Below are 15,142 nucleotides of genomic sequence, written 5' to 3' on the forward strand. Positions count from 1 at the left end.
TGCGATATGATTTGATCCTCTGTTCGGCTTTTCTTTGTGAACACCGAACAAAGCATCAGGGGCTACTGTCTATGCGGTAATATTTCTACTACATTTTAAAACACTTACCTCAAAGCCTGTTAGAAGGCTGGCACAGGCTTCAGTCAATCTGCTCTTGGTGGACTGAACCTTCTGGATCACCGCACTCATGATTGTGCGGTGCTCCTCGTCGATGGAAGTGCTGCGAAGCGCTTCCAGCAGATTGTCCAGCGCCTCTGGATGGACAGAGGTCACCGGCACAGGGTCTTGCCCCTCTTAGAAGGAGGCCGCCTGCCCGAGCCCGGAACCACTGGAGGGTCCGGCGTGGTGTTCGGCTGAGGGCCGAACTCGGAGCTCTCAGGGGCCCGTCCCCTCGGCCCCGGGAGTCTGGAAGGTCGCCTTGAGGCGCCTCCAGGACTGTCTCCCCTCGACCCGGTGCCCCTTGAGACAACACCTCGGCGTTGTCAGCAGGATGAGGGGAGGTGGCGGTCGGGACTGGATCGCTATCCATGTCCGACGAGCCCAGGGAGCCGTCCGATGATACATCGATGCTGGTTCGCGGCGGCCTGCATAATCATGTTCGGCGTTAGGGAAAGCAGTGCGACAAAGGAATGCTACGAGTTACTCTGGTATCCGAATGCTTACGATCTCCCCAGGGGCTTGGCCTTGGGCAACCACTCGTCTTCGCCTTCGTCGGCGGCGGTGGAACTCTGGAAGGAGAGTCCTTCCCTTCTTGGACCCTTCGGCCTCCCCAGTTGGGGCGGCCTTCCTTTTCTTGTCTCCCCCGCCTGGAGGGGGAGCATCTTCTTCCTCCTCCTCATCTTCGGGGGAAGAGTGTGCCGCAGAGTTATCGGACGATGAGTCTGATAACACCTGGCGCCGGGAACTCTTTCAGGTTCCGTTGGCCTTCTTGGTCTTCTCCGGCACCTTGTAAGGAGCCGGAGCCAGCATCTCCGTCAGGAGAGCGCCCGCAGTGTCTTCGGGCAAAGGGGTCGGACAGTTAATCTGCCCCGACATCTCCACCCAGTCCTATCAAGGGCATGGAGATCAGACGTCGCGCATAATTAAGCTAGGGAAAATAAATGTCCCACATGACGTATTGAACTCACTGAACGCGCTAGGTGCTTTGCACTTAGTCCGTGGTCCTTGACGAGAGAAGGGGGGACCTCGGCGCCCTTGAACAACACCTTCCAGACGTCCTTGTGCGTCGTATCGAAGAGCTCGCTCAGAGTCTGGTGCTGGGCCGGGTCGAACTCCCACAAGGTAAAATCCCGTTGTTGACATGGGAGGATCCGGCGGATGAGCATAACTTGGACTATGTTGACAAGCTTGAGCTTCTTGCTCGCCATGCTCCGGATACATTTCTGGAGTCCATCCAGCTCCACCGATGAACCCCACGACAAGCCCTTCTCTTTCCAGGAAGTGAGTCGTGTTGGGAATCCGGATCGAAACTCAGGGGCTGCCGCCCATTTGGCATCACGCGGCTCGGTGATGTAGAACCACGCCGATTGCCATCCCTTTATTGTCTCCACGAAGGAGCCGTCGAGCCATATGACGTTGGGCATCTTGCCCACCATGGCTCCGCTGCATTCTGCTTGTTGGCCTCGTACTACCTTCGGCTTGGTATTGAAGGTCTTTAACCACAGGCCGAAGTGGGGCCGGATGCGGAGGAAAGCCTCACACACGACGATGAACGCCGAAATGTTGAGGATGAAGTTCGGGGCCAAATCATGAAAGTCCAGCCCGTAGTAGAATATGAGACCACGGACGAATGGATGGAGGGGAAACCCTAGTCCATGGAAGAAGTGGTGAAGGAAAACTACCCTCTCGTGAGGTTCCAGGGTAGGGATGATCTGCCCCGCAGCGGGCAGCCGATGCGCGATGTTCGCGGCGAAGTATCCGGCTCCGCGCATTTTCTTGATGTCTCCCTCCATGACGGAGGAGACCATCCACCTGCCTCCCGCTCCAGACATGGTTGGAGAAGGTTGAGGTGGGAAGAGCGTACTTGGGCGCTAGAGTTCGAGTGTGCGAAAACGGATGAGCAAATGAGGAAGAAGGCGTGGATAGAAAGGTGAATCCTTATCCCTTTATATGGGCGGACGAAGCTAAGCATCTCCACTTGCCTGGTAAAACTCGCTTATCCCCCAAGCGCCGTAATTGATGGCGCGGTTGGGTTACCCACGCCCGTATTGATGAGAATCCCATAATAAGGGGACATGATCTCTGCGTTGACAAGACGTGTCAAAAAACTGCCTCGCGTTATGTGCGGGGCTGGTTAAAGGAAACGGTTCGAATAATCACCGGGCCATGACATAACGTCATGCTGCCAAAACAAGCCAGCAAATTAGATCTGCGAAAATATTATTCTCTCTACGGTGGAATGTGGAACTTATTTTGCAGGGTCGGACACTATCCTCGTATTCAAATTCTTCTGTGATGTATTCGGAGAAGGAACCTACCTTGCAATGCCGAAGACAATACCGCGCGCCGGACTCATCGTCATTGAAGCCTGGTTCTGGGGCTACTGAGGGAGTCCTGGATTAGGGGGTCTCCGGACAGCCAGACTATATCCTTTGGCCGAACTGTTGGACTATGAAGATACAAGATTGAAGACTTCGTCTCATGTCCGGATGGGACTCTACTTGGCGTGGAAGGCAAGCTAGGCAATACGGATATGGATATCTCCTCCTTTGTAACCGACCTTGTGTAACCCTAACCCTCTCCGGTGTCTATATAAACCGAAGGGTTTTAGTCCACAGGACAACAACGACAACATACAATCATACCATAGGCTAGCTTCTAGGGTTTAGCCTCTTTGATCTCGTGGTAGATCTACTCTTGTACTACCCATATCATCAATATCAATCAAGCAGGACGTAGGGTTTTACCTCCATCAAGAGGGCCTGAACCTAGGTAAAACATCGTGTCCCCTGCCTCCTGTTACCATCCGGCCTAGACGCGCAGTTCGGGACCCCCTACCCGAGATCCGCCGGTTTTGACACCGACACCCCTGCTTACCCCTTCATCTCCTAGGACTATATCTACTCCACCTCCTCCTCCATTTAGACTTTGCTAAGAATAGATCTAGACATTAGTGAAGGAAATATGCCCTGGAGGCAATAATAAAGTTGTTATATATATTTCCTTATATCATGATAAATGTTTATTATTCATGCTAGAATTGTATTAACGGGAAACTTAGTACATGTGTGAATACATACACAAACAGAGTGTCACTAGTTTGCCTCTACTTGACTAGCTCGTTGAATCAATGATGGTTATGTTTCCTAACCATAGACATGAGTTGTCATTTGATTATCGGGTTCTAATCATTAGAGAATGATGTGATTGTCATGACCCGTCCGTTAGCTTAGCACGATGATCGTTTAGTTTGTTGATATTGCTTTCTTCATGACCTATACATGTTCCTATGACTATGAGATTATGTAACTCCCGAGTAATGGAGGAACACTTTGTGTGCTACCAAATGTCACAACGTAACTGGGTGATTATAAAGGTGATCTACAGGTGTCTCCGATGGTATTTGTTGAGTTGGCATAGATCGAGATTAGGATTTATCACTCCGATTGTCGGAGAAGTATCTTTGGGCCCTCTCGGTAATGCAGATCACTATAAGCCTTGCAAGCAATGTAACTAATGAGTTAGTTGCGGGATGACGCATTACAGAATGAGTAAAGAGACTTGCCGGTAACGAGATTGAACTAGGTATTGAGATACCGATGATCGAATCTCGGGCAAGTAACATACCGATGACAACGGGAACAACGTATACCATTACGCGTTTTGACCGATAAAGATATTCGTAGAATATGTAGGAACCAATATGAGCATCCAGGTTCCGCTATTGGTTATTGACCGGAGACGTGTCTCGCTCATGTCTACATAGTTCTTGAACCCGTAGGGTCCGCATGCTTAACGTTCGGTAACGATCGGTATTATGAGTTTATGTGTTTTGATGTACCGAAGGTAGTTTGGAGTCTCGGATATGATCACGGATATGACGAGGAGCCTCGAAATGGTCGAGACATAAAGATCGATATATTGGAAGCCTATATTTGGACATCGAATAGTTCCGGTCGAAATCGGGATTTTACCGGAGTACCAGGAGGTTACCGGAACCCCCCGGTAAATGTATGGGCCTTATTGGGCCATAGTGGAGAGAGAGAGAGAGGAGACCAGGGCAGGCCGTGCGCCCCCTCTCAGTCTGGTCCAAATTGGACTAGGAGGTGGGGTGGCGCCCCCCTTTCCTTCCTGCCTCTCTCCCCCTTCCTTCTCTCCTAGTCCAACTAGGGAAGGATGGGGGGATCCTTCTCCTGGTGGGAGTAGGACTCCTCTAGGGCGCGCCATAGGAGGGCCGGCCCTCCCCTCCTCCACTCCTTTATATGCGTTGCCAGGGTGCACCCCTAGACACACAAGTTGATCATTGATCTTTTAGCAGTGTGCGGTGCCCCTCTCCAGCATAATCCACCACGGTCATATCGTAGCGGTGCTTAGGCGAAGCCCTGCATCGATAGCTTCATCAACACCATCATCACGCCATCATGCTGACGGAACTCTCCCTCGAAGCTCTACTAGACCGTGAGTTCGTGGGACATCACCGAGCTAAACGTGCACAGATCATGGAGGTGCCATACATTCGGTACTAGGGTCGGTCGATCGTGAAGACGTACGACTACATCAACCGCGTTTTCATAACGCTTCCGTTTACGATCTAGGAGGGTACGTGGACGACACTCTCCCCTCTCGTTGCTATGCATCACCATGATTTTGCGTGTGCGTAGGAAAATTTTGAAATTACTGCGTTCCCCAACAGTGGCATCCGAGCCAGGTTTATGCGTAGATGTTATATGCACGAGTAGAACACAAAGGAGTTGTGGGCGTGGGTATATACATATTTCTTGCCGTCACTAGTTGATTCTTGATTTAGCGGCATTGTTGGATGAAGCGGCCCAGACCGACATTATGCAAGACTGGTTCTAGCAACGTGCTTCGCACACAGGTGGCTAGTGGGTGTCTGTTTCTCCAGCTTTAGTTGAATCGAATTCAATGAACATGATTCTTTCTAAAGATCAAAAAGCAATCACTATACCGTGTTGTGGTTTTTGATGCGTAGGTAAGAACGGTTCTTGCTCAGCCCGTAGCAGCCATGTAAAACTTGCAACAACAGGGTATAGGACGTCTAACTTGTTTTTGCAGGGCATGTTGTGATGTGATATGGTCAAGACATGATGCTAAATTTTATTGTATGAGATGATCATGTTTTGTAACACAGTTATCGACAACTGACAGGAGCCATATGGTTGTCGCTTTATTGTATGAAATGCAATCGCCATGTAATTGCTTTACTTTATCACTAAGCGGTAGCAATAGTTGTGGAGGAAATAGTTGGCGTGACGACAACGATGCTTCTATGGAGATCAAGGTGTCAAGCCGGTGACGATGGTGATCATGACATTGCTTTGGAGATGGAGATCATAGGCACAAGATGATGATGGCCATATCATATCACTTATATTGATTGCATGTGATGTTTATCTTTTATGCATCTTATTTTGCTAGCTCGACGATAGCATTATAAGATGATCTCTCACTAAATTTCAAGGTATAAGTGTTCTCCCTGAGTATGCACCGTTGCGAAAGTTCGTCGTGCCGAGACACCACGTGATGATCGGGTGTGATAAGCTCTACGTTCACATACAATGTGTGCAAGCCAGTTTTGCACACGCAGAATACTCGGGTTAAACTTGACGAGCCTAGCATATGCAGATATGGCCTTAGAACACTGGAGACCGAAAGGTCGAGCGTGAATCATATAATAGATATGATCAACATAGTGATGTTCACCATTGAAAACTACTCCATCTTACGTGATGATCGAACATGGTTTTGTTGATGTGGATCACATGATCACTTAGATGATTAGAGGCATGTCTATCTAAGTGGGAGTTCTTAAGTAATTTGATTAATTGAACTTTAATTTATCATGAACTTAGTACCTGATAGTATATTGCATGTCTATGTTGTTGTAGATATATGGCCCGTGTTGTTGTTCCATTGAATTTTAATGCATTCCTAGATAAAGATAAGTTGAAAGATGATGGTAGCAACTACACGGATTGGGTCCGTAACTTGAGGGTTATCCTCATTGCTACACAGAAGAATTACATCCTGGAAGCACCGCTAGGTGTACCACTCGCGCCGGCAACTGCAGACATTGTGAATGCCTGGCAGTCGCGTGTTGATGACTACTTGATAGTTCAGTGTGCCATGCTATACGGCTTAGAACCGGGACTTCAACGATATTTTGAACATCATGAAGCATATGAGATGTTCCAGGAGTTGAAGTTAATATTTCAAGCAAATGCACAGATTGAGAGATATGAAGTCTCCAATAAGTTCTACAGCTGCAAGATGGAGGAGAATAGTTCTGTCAATGAACATATACTCAGAATGTCTGGGTACCACAACCACTTGACTCAACTGGGAGTTAATCTTCCTGATGATAGTGTCATTGACAGAGTTCTTCAATCACTTCCACCAAGCTACAAGAGCTTTGTGATGAACTATAATATGCAAGGGATGGATAAGACGATTCCCGAGCTCTTAGCAATGCTAAAGGCTGCGGAGGTAGAAATCAAGAAGGAGCATCAAGTCTTGATTGTCAACAAGACCACCAGTTTCAAGAAAAAGGGTGAAGGCAAGAAGGGGAACTTCAATAAGAACGGCAAGCAAGTTGCCGCTCAAGTGAAGAAGCCCAAGTCTGGACCTAAGCCTGAGACTGAGTGCTTCTACTGCAAAGGGACTGGTCACTGGAAGCGGAACTGCCCCAAGTATTTGGCGGATAAGAAGGATGGCAAGGTGAACAAAGGTATATGTGATATACATGTTATTGATGTGTACCTTACTAATGCTCGCAGTAGTGCCTGGGTATTTGATACTGGTTCAGTTGCTAACATTTGCAACTCGAAACAAGGACTACGGATTAAGCGAAGATTGGCTAAGGACGAGGTGACGATGCACGTGGGAAATGGTTCCAAAGTCGATGTGATCGCGGTCGGCACGCTACCTCTACATCTACCTTCGGGTTTAGTTTTAGACCTAAATAATTGTTATTTGGCGACATCGTTGAGCATGAACATTATATCTGGATCTTGTTTGATGCGAGACGGTTATTCATTTAAATCTGAGAATAATGGTTGTTCTATTTATATGAGTAATATCTTTTATGGTCATGCACCCTTGAAGAGTGGTCTATTCTTGATCAATCTCAATAGTAGTGATACACATATTCATAATATTGAAGCCAAAAGATGCAGAGTTGATAATTATAGTGCAACTTATTTGTGGCACTGCCGTTTAGGTCATATTGGTGTAAAGCGCATGAAGAAACTCCATTCTGATGGACTTTTGGAATCACTTGATTATGAATCACTTGGTACTTGCGAACCATGCCTCATGGGCAAGATGACTAAAACACCATTCTCTGGAACAATGGAGCGAGCAACAGATTTATTGGAAATCATACATATTGATGTATGTGGTCCGATGAATATAGAGGCTCGCGATGGGTATTGTTATTTTTTCACCTTCACAGATGATTTGAGCAGATATGGGTATATCTAATTGATGAAACATAAGTCTAAAACATTTGAAAAGTTCAAAGAATTTCAGAGTGAAGTGGAAAATCATCATAACAAGAAAATAAAGTTTCTACGATCTGATCGTGGAGGAGAATATTTTAGTTACGAGTTTGGTCTTCATTTGAAACAATGCGGAATAGTTTCGCAACTCACGCCACCCGGAACACCACAGCGTAATGGTGTGTCTGAACGTCGTAATCATACTTTACTAGATATGGTGCGATCTATGATGTCTCTTTCTGATTTACCGCTATCGCTTTGGGGTTATGCTTTAGAGACGGCTGCATTCACATTAAATAAGGCACCATCTAAATCCGTTGAGACGACGCCTTATGAACTATGATTTGGCAAGAAACCAAAGTTGTCATTTCTTAAAGTTTGGGGTTGTGATTCTTATGTGAAAAAGCTTCAACCTGATAAGCTCGAACCCAAGTCGGAGAAATGTGTCTTCATAGGATACCCAAAAGAGACTATTGGGTAAACCTTCTATCGCAGATCTGAAGGCAAGAAATTCGTTGCTAAGAATGGATCCTTTCTTGAGAAGCAGTTTCTCTCGAAAGAAGTGAGTGGGTGGAAAGTATAACTTGACGAGGTAATTGTACCTTCTCCCTCATTGGAAAGTAGTTCATCACTGAAATTAGTTCCAGTGATTCCTACACCAGTAAGTGAGGAAGCTAATGATGATGATCATGAAACTTCTGATTAAGTTACTACCGAACCTCGTAGGTCAATCAGAGTAAGATCCGCACCAGAGTGGTACGGTAATCCTGTTCTGGAGGTCATGTTACTTGACCATGACGAACCTACGAACTATGAGGAAGCGATGATGAGCCCAGATTTTGCAAAATGGCTTGAGGCCATGAAATCTGAGATGGGATCCATGTATGAGAACAAAGTATGGACTTTGGTTGACTTGCCCGATGATCGGCAGGCCATCGTAAATGGATCTTCAAGAAGAAGACTGACACTGACGGTAATGTTACTGTCTACAGAGCTCGACTTGTTGCGAAAGGTTTTCGACAAGTTCAAGGTGTTGACTATGATGAGACCTTCTCACCTGTAGCAATGCTTAAGTCCGTCCGAATCATGTTAGCAGTTGCTGCATTTTATGATTATGAAATTCGGCAAATGGATGTAAAGACTGCATTCATGAATGGATTTCTGGAAGAAGAGTTGTATATGATGCAACCTAAAGGTTTTATTGATCCGAAGGGTGCTAACAAAGTGTGCAAGCTCCAGTGATCCATCTATGGACTGGTGCAAGCATCTCGGAGTTGGAATAAACATTTTCATAGTGTGATCAAAGCATATGGTTTTATACAGACTTTTGGAGAAGCCTGTATTTACAAGAAAGTGATTGGGAGCTCTGTAGCATTTCTAATATTATATGTGGATGACATATTGTTGATTGGAAATGATATAGAATTTCTGGATAGCATAAAAGGATACTTGAATAAGAGTTTTTCAATGAAATACCTCGGTGAAGCTGCTTATATATTGGGCATCAAGATCTATAGAGATAGATCAAGACGCTTAATTGGACTTTCACAGAGCACATACCTTGATAAAGTTTTGAAGAAGTACAAAATGGATCAAGAAAAGAAAGGGTTCTTTCCTGTGTTACAAGGTGTGAAGTTGAGTCAGACTCAATGCCCGACCGCTACAGAAGATAGAGAGAAAATGAAAGGTGTTCCCTATGCTTCATCCATAGCCTCCATCATGTATGCAATGGTGTGTACCAGACCTGATGTGTGCCTTGCTATAAGTTTAGCAGGGAGGTACCAAAGTTATCCAGGAGTGGATCACTGGACAACGGTCAAGAACATCCAGAAATACCTGAAAAGGACTAAGGATATGTTTCTCGTTTATGGTGGTGACAAAGAGCTCGTCATAAATGGTTACGTCGATGCAAGCTTTGGCATTGATCCGGATGACTCTAAATCAGAAACCGGATACATGTTTTTATTGAACCATGGAGATGTTAGTTGGTGCAGTTCCAAGCAGAGTGTCGTGGTGGGATCTATGTGTGAAGCGGAATAGATAGCTGCTTCGGAAGAAGCAAATGAAGGAGTCTAGATGAAGGAGTTCATATCCGATCTAGGTGTCATACCTAGTGCATCGGGTCCAATGAAAATCTTTTGTGACAATACTGGAGCAATTGCCTTGGTAAAGGAATCCAGATTTCACAAAAGAACCAAGCACATCAAGAGATGCTTCAATTCCATCCGCGATCAAGTCAAGGAGGGATACATAGAGATTTGCAAGATACATACGGATCTGAATGTTGCAGACACGTTGACTAAGCCCCTCTCACGAGCAAAACATGATCAACACCAAGACTCCATGGGTGTTAGAATCATTACAATGTAATCTAGATTATTGACTCTAGTGCAAGTGGGATACTGATGGAAATATGCCCTAGAGGCAATAATAAAGTTGTTATTTATATTTCCTTATATCATGATAAATGTTTATTATTCATGCTAGAATTGTATTAACCGAAAACTTAGTACATGTGTGAATACATACACAAACAGAGTGTCACTAGTTTGCCTCTACTTGACTAGCTCGTTAAATCAATGATGGTTATGTTTCCTAACCATAGACATGAGTTCTCATTTAATTAATGGGATCACATCATTATAGATTGATGTGATTGACTTGACCCATCTCGTTTAGTTTATTGCTATTGCTTTCTTCATGACTTATACATGTTCCTATGACTATGAGATTATGCAACTCCCAGGTACTGGAGGAACACTTTGTGTGCTACCAAACGTCATAACGTAACTGGGTGATTATAAAGGTGCTCTACAGGTGTCTCCCATGGTACTTGTTGAGTTTGCACAGATCGAGATTAGGATTTGTCACTCCGATTGTCGGAGAGGTATCTCTGGGCCCTCTCGGTAATGCACATCACTATAAGCCTTGCAAGCAATGTAACTAATGAGTTAGTTGCGGGATGATGCATTACAGAATGAGTAAAGAGACTTGCCGGTAACGAGATTGAACTAGGTATTGAGATACTGACGGTCCAATCTCGGGCAAGTAACATACCGATGACAAAGGGAACAACATATACCGTTATGCGGTTCGACCGATAAAGATCTTCATAGAATATGTAGGAACCAATATGAGCATCTAGGTTCCTCTATTGTTTATTGACCGGAGACGTGTCTCGGTCATGTCTACATAGTTCTCGAACCTGTAGGGTCCGCACGCTTAACGTTCGGTAATGATCGGTATTATGAGTTTATTTGTTTTGATGTACCGAAGGTAGTTTGGAGTCCCGGATATGATCACGGACATGACGAGAAGTCTCGAAATGGTCGAGACATAAAGATCGATATATTGGAAGCTTATATTTGGACATCGGAATAGTTCCGGGTGAAATCGGGATTTTATCGAAGTACCGAGAGGTTATCGGAACCCCCGGTAAATGTATGGGCCTTATTGGGCCATAGTGGAGAGAGAGAGAGAGGAGACCAGGGCAAGCCACACACCCCTCTCCCTCTGGTTCAAATTGGACTAGGAGGGGGGCGGCGCCCGCCTTTCCTTCCTCCCTCTCTCCCCTTTCCTTTTTTCCTAGTCCAACTAGGGAAGGGGGGGGGGTCCTACTCCCGGTGGGAGTAGGACTCCTCCAGGGCGCGCCATAGGAGGGCCGACCCTCCCCCCCTCCTCCACTCCTTTATATACGTGGCCAGGGGGCACTCCTAGACACACAAGTTGATAATTGATCTTTTAGCTGTGTGCGGTGCCCCCCTCCACCATAATCCACCTCGGTCATATTGTAGCGGTGCTTAGGTGAAGCCCTGCGTCGGTAGCTTCATCAACACCGTCATCACGCCGTCGTGCTGACGGAACTCTCCCTCGATGCTCTACTGGATCGTGAGTTTGTGGGACCTCACCGAGCTGAACGTGTGCAGATCATGGAGGTGCCGTACGTTCGGTACTAGGATCGGTCGATCATGAAGACGTACGACTACATCAACCGCGTTGTCATAACGCTTCCATTTACAATCTACAAGGGTACATGGACGACACTCTCCCCTCTTGTTGCTATGCATCACCATGATCTTGCGTGTGCGTAGGAAAAATTTGAAATTACCGCGTTCCCCAACAATTAGAGCTTAGCTCATGTACCTCCCCGTTTGGGATTCCTCCTCTTGAGAGAGAGAGAGAGAGAGAGGGAGACACTCCATCGGAGTTCAAGGCCTCCTTTGGAGAATATCCCTAGGGATTCAAGACCTCCTGATACGTCTCCAACGTATGTATAATTTATGAAGTATTCATGCCATGTTTACAACAATTTTATATGGTTTTGGTATGATTTGATTAGAACTAACCCGGACTGACGCTGTTTTGAGGAGAACTACCGTGGTGTCATTTTTTCTGCAGAAATAAAAGTTCTCGGAATGGGCTGAAAATTTCCCGTGATTTCTATGGACCAAAAGAGACCCTCGAGGCATCAGAGTTGGGCCGGAAGTGTCTCGAGGTGACAGCAATGTAGGGGCGCGCCCTACCCCTCGGGAGGGTGCTCCTGTCTTGCCGCTACCTCGTGGACCCCCTTGATGTGAGACCGATGCCAAAAATTCCTATAAATACTAAAAACCCCAGAAAGAAACCTAGATTAGAAGTTCTGCTGCCGCAAGCCTCTGTAGCCATGAAAAATCAATCTAGGCCATCTCCGGCACCATGCCGGAGGGGGCCATATCACCGGAGGCCATGGAGGAGGAAGCCAGAGAGGGCCATCATCACCATTGAGGCCAAGGACTAGAGGGAGAACCTCTCCCCATCTAGGGGAAGGCCATGGAGGAGGAAGCACAAGGGGGATACTCTCTCCCGGTGTCGCCGGAGTGCGACCGGGGGAATCATCGCCGCGGTGATCGTCTTCATCAACATCACCATCTTCATCACCTTCCTCATCTGTTTTCGGTGGTCCACTCTCCCGCACCCCGCTGTAATCCCCTACTTGAACAGGGTGCTTTATGCCACATATTATGATCCAATGATGTGTTGCCATCCTATGATGTTTTGAGTAGATTTATTTTATCTTTTGGGTTGATTGATGATCTAGATTGGTTTGAGTTGTATGTTTTTCTTTGGTGCTGTCCTATGGTGCCTTGCATGCCGCACACACGTGAACGATTCCCGTTGTAGGGTGTTGCAATGCATTCATGATTTGCTTATAGTGGTTTGCTAGAGTGACAGAAACTTAAACCCGAGTAAGGGGATTATTGCGTATGGGATAAAGGGGACTTTATACTTTAATGCTATGGTTGGGTTTTACCTTAATGATCTTTAGTAGTTGCGGATGCTTGCTAGAGTTCCAATCATAAGTGCACATGATCCCAGTAGAGAAAGTATGTTAGCTTATGCCTCTTCCTCATATAAAATTGCAATAGTGATTACCGATCTTGTTAACAATTGCCTAGGATAATTCCGCACACTGATCCATCATTATTCCACACTCGCTATTTGTAATATATTATAATATATTCTAACTTTATGTTAATAGCACCTATTTTTATATTTTAGTTCTCCGATATCATGCAAAGCTACCCTCTTCATACCCACAACGTAGTTTTATTTCTCATTTCTAGATGGAAGCAAACGTTCGGTGTACATAGAGTCGTATCAGCGGTAGATAGGACTTGAGAGAATATTGATCTTACCTTTAGCTCTTTGTGAGTTCAATACTCCATACTTATCACTTTCACATTTGGAAATTGCTACGGTGATTCCTCGCACTTGGGGATTATCACCTCCTTGTGGGAAGGATCAATCTAGATCATCAAGACCTCATCTCCTTAATTTGAGATGAAATTTACCATGTATCTTGTTTCCCTTTGATTATTCTTGTACCTTGTGAATTTCATGTGTTTGTTGGTCTAGTGGATGTGTGATTGGACTTGTTCTTGAGTGTTCCTCTTGTGATTTCCCTTTGTGGTCTTCGTGGGATTTCCCCTCCAATTCATGAAAGATCTCCACTTAGTGTTCCACCCTACAACATCTTGGTATCTAGAGCCACATAGATCATGAATTTGGAGTCTTCCCCACCATTTTCTAGCCTAATTTTGTTTGTTTTTGTCCCAATTCAAAAATTCCCACAAAAGAGCCATGCCATTTTTTTGTGATTTGATGTTTATTGTGAGATTTTATTGATTTTAATCCATGGATCTGGTGTTTAGCAAGTAGATCCACCTTCTATTGCATCCACATAGCCTAATTTTTCTTTATCCAATTCAAATCTGACCTAGAAATCGCGAAATTTTCGCCCACCCGTGCCCACAGGCCCCAGATACCGTGTGCACGGCCCCTGAAACGTCCCTAAAGACCCTGTGTCCATGGCCTTGTACCGTGTGCACGGGACCCCGTGTCCATGGGACTTTGATCCCGTGCGCACGCCCCCTACAGACCAGCAATAACCACTTTACGTTTTTGCCCATATCTTCCACTCCCGAACTCCGATTTAGGTGTTCTTTGGCTCGTTGGAAAGCTAGCAACGTGCCCGAGCTGCTCATCTTGGTTTTACCACCATTTGAATCCATAAAATTTTGCCCATTTTTGCATCTTTTGCATAGGCCCTCCTCCATAACTTCCGCACCACCACATGCAACTTCCGCAAACCAACCAATTTTGGTTCCTATTGCATTTGTGGTTGTTTGAGTTCTGATTTAAGTCTCATAAGGTGTTTCGGCTACATAGGGACGGTTACATCCTCATCCACCACCGGTGACTTGTATCGCTCCATCAACTACATCCACCACGAGATTCCACATCGATGACGACCATCCATCCTTTTAGACCATCTTCAACCGGAAGCAAGGCCGGTTACCCCCAACTTCGTGAAAGGTTAAGTGTGACGAAGGTATACATTTTGTCATAAAATTTTCCTTCCTTGCCACTACATCTTGATAGCCCCACCATCTTTGTGATTACCTTCATACCTATTGAGACTAGCTATCCCAGTATTGTCGGGCTTCGGAAAAACTTGTGCACCATAGTGATACGATATCATATTATTGCATCCTTGGATATATCATATAGTGCAATTGCCTGATCCCGTGCATATCTTTTCATACTCGTCTCATGTTTGTGGTTGAGGCTCAATAAGAAAAGTCCAAAGGAAGAGAAGAGCCAAAAAAGAAAAAATCTTTTAAGCAAGAAAAGAAAGATCATAAGCTTATAAGCAAAAGAGTGTTGAGCATGAAAAGAGATACTTGTACATGAGGATACATGGAATAGGAAACATGTATTTAGCTTGCATACATATAGGGCGGTGCCAAGTGGTGAATCGTGCCCAATTGTGCAATCAAGCTAGTGTTCTCCTAGTGTTTGTGCAACACGAGCTTAGTCTTTGTTTGGCAATTTGTGTTGCTCATCCCTATAGTTGCAGGAGCACCATTATCCCACCGTGTTTGTTTCTTTATTTCCCTCCTCTATATTTTGACCACTTGCTT

This window comes from Triticum aestivum, chromosome 1A (assembly GCF_018294505.1).
Source record: "Triticum aestivum cultivar Chinese Spring chromosome 1A, IWGSC CS RefSeq v2.1, whole genome shotgun sequence".
Taxonomy (NCBI): Eukaryota; Viridiplantae; Streptophyta; class Magnoliopsida; order Poales; family Poaceae; genus Triticum; species Triticum aestivum.